Source organism: Cervus canadensis, chromosome 26 (genome assembly GCF_019320065.1).
Source record: "Cervus canadensis isolate Bull #8, Minnesota chromosome 26, ASM1932006v1, whole genome shotgun sequence".
NCBI classification, from domain to species: domain Eukaryota; kingdom Metazoa; phylum Chordata; class Mammalia; order Artiodactyla; family Cervidae; genus Cervus; species Cervus canadensis.
Genome location: NC_057411.1, coordinates 22693527 through 22707431, shown reverse-complemented (window position 1 = coordinate 22707431; position 13905 = coordinate 22693527). Strand labels below are relative to the sequence as shown.

General features: G+C 36.9%; 1 protein-coding gene across 1 annotated transcript in view; it reads left to right on the top strand.

Moving 5' to 3' along the window:
• CSN2 (casein beta) overlaps positions 1 to 13905 on the top strand; it is a 112849-nt gene that overhangs the window by 5559 nt on the left and 93385 nt on the right. The window lies entirely within an intron of this gene.

Here is a 13905-nt window from a genome sequence, read left to right as displayed (position 1 = left end):
CATTCCCTCCATATATATACCAATATATACAAATATTAATCAGCTATAACAAAGAATGAACTTTTGCCATTTGCAACAACGTGAATGGGCCTAGGAGTATTATGCTTAGTGAAATCAGTCAGACAGAGAAAGACAGTCTCTGTGTTATCAACTTATATGTGGAATCTAAAAATTAAAACAAAATACTGTATATAACAAAACAGAAAAAGACAATTATGGAGCACAAAATAGTGGTTATCAGTGGGGAGAAGGAAGGTGGGAGGGACAAGATAGGGGTTTGGGATTAGGAGATACAAACTACTATGTATAAAATAGATAAGCAACAAGAATATACTGTACCGCACAGGGCAAAATAGTCAATGTTTTATAATAACTTTACGTGGAATACAATCTTTAAAAATAACAAATCACAATGATGTATACCTAAAACTAATATAATATTGTAAATCAAATATAAGTCAATATAAATAAATAAATAGATTGTCCTAAGATATGATGATACTACCTCAGGTCAGGTCAGGAGCCATCTGAAAAGATGAAATGAAAAAACATCTAGTGCTCAAAATGGCACAGTATCTGGCAGGAAAAAACATTTTTATCACATATGGGTGCTAAGTCACTTCAGTTGTGTCTGACTCTTTGCAATCCTATGGACTGTAGCCTGCCAGGCTCCCGGTACATGAGGTTCTCCAGGCAAGAATACTGGAGTGGGTTGCTAGGCCCTGCTCCAGGGGATCTTCCTGACCCAGGGATTGAACCTGAATCTCTTATGTCTCCTGCTTTGGCAGGCAGGTTCCTTAACACTGGAACCACCTGGGAAGCTCTTGATCACACAGCCAGAGTAAAAAAAGCTTAGTTTTCACAGGTCATATGGCTGAGCACTCAGAATGATTTGATCTCTGCAATGGGAAAAATTATCCTTAGATCAAAATGTTTCTCCATTCCTGTTTACTAAAGGTGAAAATCATAGCAACCTAATGACATCCTAGAATAAATTATTTCCCTCAATATCAGAAGCAAGGCAAGGCTGTTCATCTAATCAGTTTTTATTGAATATTGAACTAAGCAATTTAAGACAGTACTGTATGCAATATATAACTGGATATAAATAAATGGTATAGATGGTATTCATCTTGGAAGTTAAAATGTTCATCAACAAATGAATGAGTAAAAATTATGATATATCCATATAATCTAACACAACTTTGCAAAAAAAGTGACTGAACTATTGATATGCATAACTACATGGATAAATCTCAGAATAATTATGCTGAGTGAAAGAAACCAGGCATAAAAGAGTATATACAGTATGATTCTGCTTATATAGCATCCTGGAAATTGTGAATGAATCTGTACCAACAGAAAGTACAACAAGAACAGGAAAAAGGGGAGTGTGTGAATATTTAAAACAAACAAACAATAATGAAAAAATAACCAGTAGGATACCTCTGGCTATTGTGAATATAGTCTTATCTTGGTGTTTTTTTCATTGCTCTTCTTCAGTCACTAAGTTGTATCAGACTCTTTGCAACCTCATGAACTGCAGCAAGTCAGTCTTTCCCTTTCCTTTACTATCTCTCTGAGTTTGTTCAAGCTCATGTTCATTGATTGAGTCAGTGATGCCAACAAACCATGGGTGTATATACATGCCCAAACTTATCAGAGTATATATCCTATCTCAACAAAGCTGTTCAAAATATCTCAGTGGATATATGTTTGTTTATGGAGAGACTGTTTCTTTCCTGCTACTGTAAATCTCATGCATCACAGGACTAAGACTGAGGCCACTTACCTGGTCAAAAGAAATAGAGGAGTGAGGTTCTAGGCCAACATGGGCAGCTGCTGCAGGCTCGGCTTCATCAGGCTCTGTCATAGTAAGTGGTTGGATATCTGGGAGAGTAGGTGGGGGTGTAGTAGGTGGGACAAGAATCTCAACTATATATGTATTGTCTGCAGAAGGTGCAGCTTCATTAGGTGGGTAAAAAGGTCCCGTAGGTCTACTTGAGGCAGGAACAAGGCGGAAAACTCCAGTAGGAGGAAGTTGATGGGGAAAAGGAGATATGGGAAGACTAGCAATACTGTAGAGGGGAGCTCCAAGAGCAGTGAAAACCAGGGGATTTGAGGGTACTGCTGTATTGGGATCAGGATTCACAGGGTAATTGGGGAAGTTAGTCTTTGTAAGATAGACAGGAGGAGTGTAATCACTGTCTGGCATGGGATAAGGAATACTTGCAGATGGGTTAACTGGGTAAGAAATACTTGCAGATGGGTTAACTGGGTAAGAAATACTTGCAGATGGGTTAACTGGGTAAGGACTGCCTATGTTGTCACTGTAATCCTAAAGGAGAGCAAAGTAGTCAATTAAAAATGATTACCTCCATCCTATCTCTATATTACTTATGATTGTGATGACATTTAATGGGTAAATATTATATTATATCATCATTTGGGCTTATCACATAATCCCCAGGGACTAAAGACTTTGCAATATAACTTCTCAATGAATGTAGATTGTTCCTCAGTGGTTTGGGGATACTTTGTCTTTCTTGATGTATTTTCAAGAACTTTTTAGAAGTATCAAATGAATGCCTACTCTGTGCTGTCCACCTGCATAGAACAGACAAGGTTTCTTTGCTTGTGCCAGGGTTTTTTTCTCTCAGGTAGGAAGCTTCTTCATTAAAATTTAATATTGTGCATAATGTTATTTCCAATTTTAGGGTAGTTTCCTGAATTACTGAGTTAAAATACTTGCTCCTGGATCATGAAGGTAAGATGCATGATACACAAACAATAGACATTCCAGAATGTTCACAGAGACAGACACAGTGATTCATAGTGTGATCAGGGAGTTCTAATTCTTATGATTAAAATCTTAACTCTTGTAAGAAATTAAAAGTAGTATCTCATATTGTTTTCATTTTTAAATTATTTTCTATTCCTTTGCCATATGTCTAATGGTATTTGGTTAAAACTGTACCCATCTGGATCATGTGTCTTGGCCTTTCCTTGACAGATTGTTGTGTTGATCTACTGCATACTTGTGGGTAGATATAAGTATTATTTTCTTAGCACTCTCCTGTCATCAGAATTGAGGCAAAAATGACAAAGAACTAAAAAAGAAAATTCTAATGGCAGTGAACTGATGAATGTCTTGGTGTGCTACATAGGGATAATTTGAGTATTTGCTGTACAGAAATCACCTAACACTTTGGGACATACTCCTCCTGCTAGTAATTCCTAGATCATGTTTTCTTCTGCTATCCTTTCATATAGGCAAAATCTTCTCAGATTCATCACTTATTTTGTTGAGGTAAACTCAGTACAATATTGTCATAAAATCTTGTCAAAGCGTGAGGAGAAAACCTGGGCATAGCAAAACTTATATCCACTATAAAGGGTGTATACTTGCTTAATGCTTCTGTTCATTGAAAAGAAAGAAAATTCTTACAGTAAATATGTTGAGCACAAACATATGTATACTTCATAAACATTTTTCTATCAAATATGAGTTTAATAGGATTAATATTTTAACAGCAACAGTATTCACAAAATTGCATACTAAAAATCAGAGAGTTTTAAAATGTAAAATATACTTCAAGGTAGAAACAAATACATTTATGTGTATGTTAGTCGCTCAGTCATGTCCAACTGTTTGCAATCCCATGGACCATAGCCCGTCAGGCTCCTCTGTCCATGGATTTCTCTAGGCAAGAATACTGGAGTGGGTTTCCATTTCCTCTAAAATACATTTATACATAGATGAAAAAAAAAAGTTTTACCTCATCAATAAAGTGGAAGCATTTCTAAAACAAAGGAAAAAGTTAATTCACTATGGTTATTCATTATGGAGTTCCACAGAGATAAGAAAGGAGAGATAAGAAAGACTTAAGTGAAAAATTCAAATAAATACAGGAAAACAGTAGAATGGGAAAGACTAGAGATCTCTTCAAGAAAATTGGAGATATCAAGGGAATATTTCATGCAAATATGGGCACAATAAAGGACAGAAGCAGCAAGGACCTAAGAGAAGCTGAAGAGATTAAGAAGAGATGGCAAGAATACACAGAAAACTATACAAAAAAAGTCTTCATGACCCTGATAACCATGATGGTGTGCTCACTTACCTAAAGCCAGACACACCAAAGTGTGAAGTTAAGGGGTCCTTAGGAATAATTAGTAAGAAAAAAGGTAGAGGAGGTGATGGAATTTCAGCTGAGCTATTGCAAGTCCTAAAAGATGCTGTGAAAGTGCTGCACTCAATATACCAGCAAATTTGAAAGGCTCAGCAGTGGCCACAAGACTGGAAAAGTTCAGTTTTCATTCCACTACCAAAGAAAGGCAATACCAAAGAATGTTCTTCAAACTACTATATAACTGTGCTTATTTCATATGCTGGCAAGATAATGCTCAAAATCCTTCAAGCTAAGCTTCAATAGTATGTGAACTAAGAACTTTTAGATGTACAAGCTGGATTTAGAAAAAGCACAGGAACCAGGAATCAAATTGCCATCTTCTGGATCATAGAAAAAGCAAGGCAATTCCAAAACAATGTCTGCTTTTGCTTTGTTGACTATGCTAAAGCTTTTGACTGTGTGGATCAGAGCAAACTGTGGAAAATTCTTAAAGAGATGGCAATACCAGACCACTTCACCTGTCTCCTGAGAAACTTTTATGCAGGTCAAGAAGCAACAGTTAGAACTGGGCATGGAACAGCGGACTGATTCAAAATTGGAAAAGGAGTATATCAAGGCTGTATATTGTCACCCTACTTATTTACCTTTAGGCAGAGTACATCATACGAAATGCCAGGATGGATGAAGCACAAGCTGGAATCAAGATTGCTGGGAAAAATATCAACAACTTCAGATGTGCAGATGATGCCACTATAAGAGCAGAAAGCAAAGAGGAACTAAAGAGCCTCTTGATTAATGTAAAAGAGGAGAGAGAAAAAGTTGGCTTAAAGCTCAACATTGAAAAAACTAAGATCGTGGCATCTGGTCCCGTCTGTTCATGGCAGATAGGTGGGGAAACAATAGTAACCGTGACAGACTTTATTTTCTTGGGCTACAAAATCACTGGATGGTGACTGTAGTCACAAAATTAATAGATGCTTGCTTCTTGGAAGAAAAGCTATGACCAACCTAGATACCATATTGGAGAGCAGAGACATCACTTTGCTGACAAAGGTTCATATAGTAAAAACTATGGTTTTTCCAGTATGCATGTATGGATGGGACAGTTGGACCATAAAGAAGGGTGAGAGTTGAAGAATTGATACTGTTGAATTGTGGTGTTGGAGAAGACTCTTGAGAGTCTCTTGGACTGCAAGTTGATCCAACCAGTTAATCCTTAAATTAACCCTGAATATTTACTGAAAGAACTGATGCTAAAACTGAAGCTCCAACACTTTGGCCGCCTGATGCAAAGAACCAACTCATTGAAAAAGACCCTGATGCTGGAAAAGACTGAAGGCAGGAGGAGAAGGGGGTAACATAGGATGAGATGGTTGGATGCCATCACCAACTCAATGGACATGAGTTTGAGCAAACTCTTTGAGATAGTGAAAGACAGAGAAGCCTGGAGTGCTGCAGTCCATGGGGTCATAAAGAGTCAGACATGACTTAGTGACTGAAAAACAGCAACTACATCAGACCTCCAGCAATGGGACTTCACTTCCAGAGGAAGCCTAATCCAGTTTTGTATAATTTGAAGATGTAAACTATTAAGATCATCTGCCTGGAATTCTGGTTCCATATAATATTATTCTCCTCCAACCCACTGCCTTTCTGAATTTACCTCTTTTCCTTGCTGCTTATTCATTTTCAGATTACACAACTTTTATTATTTTGGCATCTGAAAATTTCTTTTGAAAAGTTTGGTACAATAAACTACATTCTTATTAACATGTCTCTGAATCATTATCAACACTATAACTACAATATACAATTGTAGAATCGCTGTCTACAACTATTTGATGATTATACTATTACTACAATTTTAAAAGTCCATTTACTTACCCTTGCAAAAGAAACATACATGAGGCAGGCCCAAAGGAGAAACTTCATGTTGGTTGACCCTATGAACATTAATATTATAAATTGATTGTTTCAGAAAACATACAATATATTGCATATTTTTCTTCTACAGAATAATAAAAGTGTCTATGGCTTTACTAGTCTGACTAGGAAGAATCTTCACAGAGAATTTGGTCACCTGTTCATCTACTGTCAGCATTACCTAATGTGAATGACATCAAAGCCAAATTTATCTTCATGGCAGATGTCTTTCAATGACTTGGATTTCTTGAAGTATTACTCTTTTCATGTCCTATTGATACTGACATGGCTTATTTCCTGATTTTGCATTTATTTTTGTTCTTTGTGTACAAGGAATTTCAGAGTCAGATATCTTTCCCATTTTTAGAACTCTATAGGGTGTTGTGGTGCCTCATCTGGGTGAACTTACTTCATGTCTGGCTTTATCTTTTTTTTCTAGCCTTATTTTTTCCTCATCAAACTCTTTTTAACTTTTCAAAAAATCCTGTTTTACCTATTTTGCAAGATGCCTTAAGTCTTCTAACATGGGTCATATTATAAATGAACAAGAAAAAGAAAAAAATTCACCAATCAAAGGAATCTTTCCCAAACTATTTAGAGTATCAAAATTTCCCTCTATTATATTTTAATGTTGTGTAAAGAAAATGAAAAATTTTAATTAGCTAAACAAAAAATATAATTAATTTATACCTAAAGGAGACAGTATTTTATTCCTTATTATAGTCTAATTATTTTTAAAGTAGCCTTTACCTCATTGTGGACTTCCCTGGTAGCTCAGTGGTAAATAACTAGCCTGCCAATGCAGGAGATGTGGGTTCAATCTCTGGGTCAGGGAAGATACCCTGGAGAAGGAAATGGCAATCCACTCCAGGATTCTTGCCTGGGAAATCCCAAGGGCTGGGCAGGCTAGTCTATGGGGTTGCAAAAAAGTCAGACATGACTTAGCAACTAAACAACAGTACCTCATTGTAGAGTCCTAAAGATTAACAATGAAAAGTTAACTATTGATTGTCTTTCTAAATCACTCCTGTACCCCTATCTGGGTTTTTGAAATAGGAAGATTTTATTGGCTGCAGTCAATTTCCAAAGACAAATTATATGGCAGTTGTCTAGTTTGCTATATCAATAGTTATCATATTGTCTAATAATTATTTGATAACTGACATATGATGAATAATTTAGAAGAACTTCTCCCTTACCTTACCATTATTTTTGGAACCTATCAATTTGATCATATGTTATAGCCAAAATCTATAAATAAAGATAAAATAAATTATGTTAGAAAATGCACATTTACATTTTTTGGTGTGCTTTTAAAAGAAATTCTACATTAGTTGTTTAAATAATATCAACTTAAATTATTATTGTATTATAGTCAGTTCAGTTCAGTTCAGCCTCTCAGTGCTGTCCGACTTTTTGTGACCCCATGAACTGCAGCACGCCAGGCATCCCTGTCCATTTCCAACTCCTGGAGCTTACTCAAACTCATGTCCATCAAGTCAGTGATGCCATCCAACCATCTCATCCTCTGTCATCCTCTTCTCCTGCCTTCAATCTTTCCCAGCATCAGGGTCTTTTCTAATGAGTCAATTCTTCGCATCAGGTGGCCAAAGTATTGGAGTTTCAGCTTCAGCATCAGTCTTTCCAATGAATATTCAGTGATTATTATTATCACTGAAATAATTTCACTGATATTATTTCAGGAAATCCAATGATTTCCTTTAGGATGGCTGAGTTAGATCACCTTGCAGAGATGTTTGTATCATATTTTAAATTAAATTTGACCTTTTTCTTAATATGACAACTATTAATTTGCTTAAATGCATTAACAATTCTCTTAAAGAGAAATAAATATTTCTTCTTCATAAAGAATGTAAAAATAAAATTTTTATTCCTTTCAGAAAAATTGATAGCTAGTAAAGGATAATAGAACTATAATTTTAGACTCCTTAAAATGAAAACTTGAGAAATGGAAAAGTCCCAGATGTATCAGCATTTAAAAATCTCACCAAGGTGTCATTGCCTCAATTCACTTATCTACCCATGTATCACTTGTGATTTATTATTTTAGAAATCTCCAAAAAGGAAAAAAAACAACAACAAAGAACATTTATGACCCATTCAAGTAATGCTTTTTATCCTCTCTTTTCCTCAGATTTTATTTTTTCTTCAAATAGATTTAAAGTGAGAATGGCTTACTTGACCCCATTTTTCAATCCTTCAGAAGAACATGAGAATTCCTCAGTAGAAACCCATCCTTCTCAGGTTTATGTGAACTCTTAAGTCCAGTCTACACCTAAAGAAGACAAATTTTTCTTTGATACGTCTCCTCTCATGCAGCCTTGAAGTGAGAATATAAGTATTTGGTGGTTAGACTTACATAACACCCTGTATTGCCAACCTCTCCAAACCAGGAAAGAACATAAATGTGCCATGCATTTAGACACTGATGGTGGTTTAGTCCCTAAGTCCTGTCCGACTCTAAGCAACCCCATGGACTGTAGCCCACCAGGCTTCCCTGGCATTACTAGAAGTGGGTTGCCATTTCCTCTTGCAGGCAACACACTCTATTAAAATTTATCTGAGACCCACTAGAGAATCTTAAAAAAAAGAAAAAAAACCTCTTTAAAAATGTGAGCATCTTAATAGAGTGTGTGTGCCGGGATGGGGATGTGGGGTACCAGTCTTGTCTTAATCTGGACAATGTGCCTCACTCCCTTTCCTCCAGGGGTGCTTATAAGAAATCCTTAATCTAATGTTTCTTCTTTTGTTTGAAATAAATCAGCATTAAAACTAAAAAAATAAAAACCTATCAATTTGGCTGATTTGAGTGTAAATTACTTGCTTATTTCAGAACCATAAAAATAAGGAAGTTTAAATGTAATTCCAAAACGCACTTTGCAAATATGTATTAGGTGTGTGCGTACTAAATCACATCAGTCGAGTCTGACTTTGTGTGACCCTACGAATTGTAGCCCGCCAGGCTCCTCTGTCCATGGGATTCTCCAGGCAAGAATACTGGAGTGGGTTGTCATGCCCTCCTCCAGGGAATCTTCCCAACCCAGGACCCAGGGATCGAATCTGCATTGGCAGGTGGGTTTTTTTTTGTTTTTTTTGTTTTTTTTAACCACTGGAGCCGCCTGGGAGGACCAAATATGCACTACTTGACTGATTTTTTGACATCAATTGGTAATTGCAATGAAGGAATCTTGTGCTTTATTTCATTTTAAGTGTGGAATACAATTGAAAAACAAATAGTTTAAAAATTAACAGCACGGTCTCTCTTCTTATGTTCAGTTCAGTTCAGTTTAGTCGCTCAGTTGTGTCCGAGTCTTTGCGACCCCACGGACTGCAGCACGCCAGGCCTCTGTGTCCACCACCAACTGCCATAGTCTACCCAAACCCATGTCCATTGAGTCGGTGATGCCATCCAACCATCTCATCCTCTGTCGTCCCCTTATCCTCCTGCCATCAATCTTTCCCAACATCAAGGTCTTTTCAAGTGAGTCAGCTCTTCACATCAGGTGGCCAAAGTATTGGAGTTTCAGCTTCAGCATCAGCCCTTCCAATGAACACCCAGGACTGATTTCCTTTAGGCTGGACTGGTTGGATCTCCTTGCAGTCCAAGGGACTCTCAAGAGTCTTCTCCAACACCACAGTTCCAAAGCATTAATTCTTTGATGCTCAGCTTTCTTTATAGTCCAACTCTCACATCCATACATGACCACTGGAAAAACCATAGCCCTGACTAGATGGACCTTTGTTGACAAAGTAAAATGTCTCTGCTTTTTAATATGCTGTCTAGGTTGGTCATAACTTTCCTTCCAAGGAGTAAGCGTCTTTTAAATTCATGGCTGCAATCACCATCTGCAGTGATTTTGGAACCCCCCAAAATAAGGTCAGCCACTGTTTCCACTGTTTCCCCATCTATTTCCCATGAAGTGATGGGACTGGCTACCATGATCTTAGTTTTCTGAATGTTGAGCTTTAAGCCAACTTTTTCACTCTCCTCTTTCACTTTCATCAAGAGGCTCTTTAGTTCTTCTTCACTTTCTGCCATAAGGGTGGTGTTATCTGCATATCTGAAGTTATTGATATTTCTCCTGGCAATCTTGATTCCAGTTTGTGCTTCCTCCAGCCCAGCATTTCTCATGATGTACTCTGCATATAAGTTAAATAAGCAGGGTGACAATATGCAGCCTTGACATCCTCCTTTTCCTATTTGGAACCACTCTGTTGTTCCATGTCCAGTTCTCACTGTTGCTTCTTGACCTGCATACAGGTTTCTCAAGAGGCAGGTCAGGTGGTCTGGTATTCCCATGTCTTTCAGAATTTTCTACAGTTTATATGAGTGTTACAAATATGAATTACCTACCAAAAAAATTATAATCATTAAAACTTAGAAGAGCCGCTCCACCCTGTGAATTTATTATTGACCACAGTATCTCCAGTTATATGTAGTACTCAATAAGAAATGACAATACGATATCGTACTGGTTGGCAGTGCTCAAGTCATCATCAGAGCAACATGAAGTGATTTAGCTTGATACACTCTTGAATCATAATAGTGGCTGCAGTGTTTATTCAGAGCAAGAGAATCCTTTCTTCAAGTGCATAATATTCTCTCCATGGAGTCAATTAATACAAATCCCACTACTAAAGGCCCCATAGAAAGAAAAAAAGTACTCATACACAAGCATAAAATATTTTCCTCATCTTATTCTGAACTATAACATATGTCTGGCATTCAGTATAAAGAGTTACAAGACACACAGAAAGTCAAGAAAAAATTAGGAAGATAAAAAAGAAGCCATCAGACCAGAGTCAGTTATACAGATGTTGGAATTCTCCTTCAGGGGATCTTCCCAACCCAGGGATCAAACCCAGGTCTCCCACATTGCAGGTGGATTCCTTACCGTGTGAGCCAGCAGAGAAGCCCACATGTAAACTTCACTGACCCTCTATTTCTGACTGTTACCCTGAAAATTAGTATAATTAAGTCCATTACTTTGTGAGTCAACAAGTTAGGAAATCTGCCGATTATGTTTGACAGGTGGAAAGAATAGACATGAATAACCATGAGAGTACTCTTCTGTTATGTACAACCTGATATCCACAAATAGTAGGTGACTTCAGAATACAGATAGAGCAGAATATATCTTGCTATTTTGTAATAATGGAAATAGGATACTTTATATTTTGTTACTGACTGCTATGCTCTTGGAAATGTCAAGATGTTTAATTTACAAGAGAAACACTCAACAAAGATATGCCACTAACTATTGCTGCCATAAGTACACAATCCATCTCCAAAGTTTTGTAATGTGTTTTCCTGCTTTCATATGTTTTAAGTCTTTTTCAATTATAAGAGACTCTTTAGATATCTATCTGTACCAATAATATAAACTTGCATATAGATAGTGTTTGACAAATCCTTGAAGATTATTTGTTGATTGCAAAAAGCAGCTATGATAAATGCTATGTTCCAGTTTAATTTGTGGTAATAAAATACTGCCATCAGGCTTCCCTAATTGCTCAGTGGTAAAGAATCTGCCTGCCAGTGCAGGGGGACTCAGGTTGGATTCCTGATCCAGGAAGATGCCCTGGAGAAGGAAATGGGAGCCCTCTCCAGTATTCTTGCCTGGGAAATCCCATGAATAGAGAAGGCTGGCAGGCTACTGTCCATGGGGTCAGAAAGAGTCAGACACAACTTAGCGACTAAAACAACAAAACAAATAAAATATTAGGTGTGGAGTATATGGAATATATGGAATTCATTCAAATACCAGATAATGTTTTGATTACCGAATTACTGAGGAGTTGATGTCTGCTTACACACTGCCACTGGTATTGCTTACATTTTAATTTGGAGAGCCAAAAATTATAGACAGGGTTTCAGAAGTCAACTGGGTCTATCTGTCTAAATTTGGAGAACAGTAATTTAGAGCTGAATTTATCTAAATAATTAGAAGCTGATTTTAATCAGCCAATTGTATGTGGCAATTGAAATGTTTAAAGTGGACAATATGATTTAGGAAAAAATATGTTCAAATTGAAAAGAAGTGGCTGTGGCCAGAGGCCTAGAGACCATTGATATTTGTGTAGGAGAAAGAAATGGAGTATTTCCAGTAAGAAAGCTAAATAAAGACAATTGTAAGAATCACCAGATCATAAATATCAGTAGATCCAAATAGAATGTTGCCCCTGGAGACAACATATTCCTTTTTTTTTTTTTTTGCTAAAATTTCCTCATCCATAAGGTGTAATCTTAAGAGTTATTAATAAGAGTAATGTTAATAGTTATAAAGATAATTGAGACAAATATATAAATTGCCCTGCACATAGCTGTTCAATAAGTTTCAGATGTTATAATCATTATTATTACTTTGCCCAGTGAACAATACTGAACAGGATAGAGTACAGAGGAGATTTTAAAAAGCACCAGAGGAGCTATTAGCTTTGAACCAGAGAAAGATCACTACAGCCTTTGAGATTTGAAGGGGACAGTCAAAGTTGTGTTCAGATTTAGATCAAGTTAGTGAAGTGTCATGCTAGCGAGGTAGATAGTGTTTAGGCTTGATAAACTCAATATCTGTCAATAAAGTAGGGAGGTAGTTTTTTTTCAGTAAGATAATTGGGAGTTTAGAGAGAGTTGAAGAAGGCAGCTAACTCTAACGCCAAGACAACAAAGATTGATGAGCAGTCTTTCATGACTAACATGTTTAGAAATGTTTAAAAACCAAGCTTACTTTCGTATTCAGCTGCTTTGCGTGAAGTGGCAGGAGAAATTTAGTTCATGGTTGGATGCTTTCCAGTAGCACCAGATGCAGAGGGACAGAAGAGTTACATGAGTTATCAAAATGATACTTTAAAAAAAATCAAGGGTGAAGTCGGGGCTGTGTAAGAAAGGAAGTGAGGTGAATAAGAAATAGAATGGAATATATTCAGAGTGTTAAGGGATGGAGTGTTCTATGAAGACAAAGTAAAATTCTCTTAACTTATACCTCTTCCACTCTTTCAAAATATATGGCATGTGTACCCTTCTTCTGAAAAACCCTTTAGTGTTCAGCCTGAATAGGAAAAAAAGTGAGGTTAAGAGGGCTTGAATAGAATGGAGTACAATGAGAAGGTTAAAGGACTGGAGTAGTCTACTGAATCAAAGAAAAAGTCTCCAATTTTCAAATCTTTGCATCAAAGATACATATCATACAATGTCACTTGCCTGTGAAAACTCCTCCAATGTCTTCCCATCACAAGCAAATGTTTCACAGAAATTTCTAAGCTCAAATAGCTTTCATCTTTATTCTTTCCTCTTTAATTCACTTTTAAGTTCCCTATCCCTCTGTCTTCTTTGGATATGTTACCTTCCTAGAGTTTTCTTATGTTCCATGCATGAACCCATTTGTTTTTGCTATTTCTCCAGTTGTTAATACCATTAATAGGGGGCTTTGGAAGGTTTATGTTCCCAATGCCTGACTCCCTACTTTAGTGTGACAAGGTGACCAGAGAGAAGAGGACTGGGGCCTCTGGTGAAGGTTTGGGGTTAATGCTGTGGCAGACGATGAGCACAAAGTAAAAAAAAAAAAAAAAAGGTAGAATGATGATTGAATAATACTGTAAACCTAGCTGTGTTTGGAGAATCTTATGAGAAGTAAGATTGAATTACTCAGAAAGTGTATGGTTCTTTTGATGGTAGTCAAGCTGGTTCAGAGTTATTGTTAGGACTCTTTATAAGACTCTTTATGTTATAATCCATGAAGGCTTCCCCAGTGGCTCAGCAGAAAAGAATTTACCTGCAATTCTGGAGACCAGGGTTTGATCCCTGGGTCAGAAAGATGCCCTGGAAAAG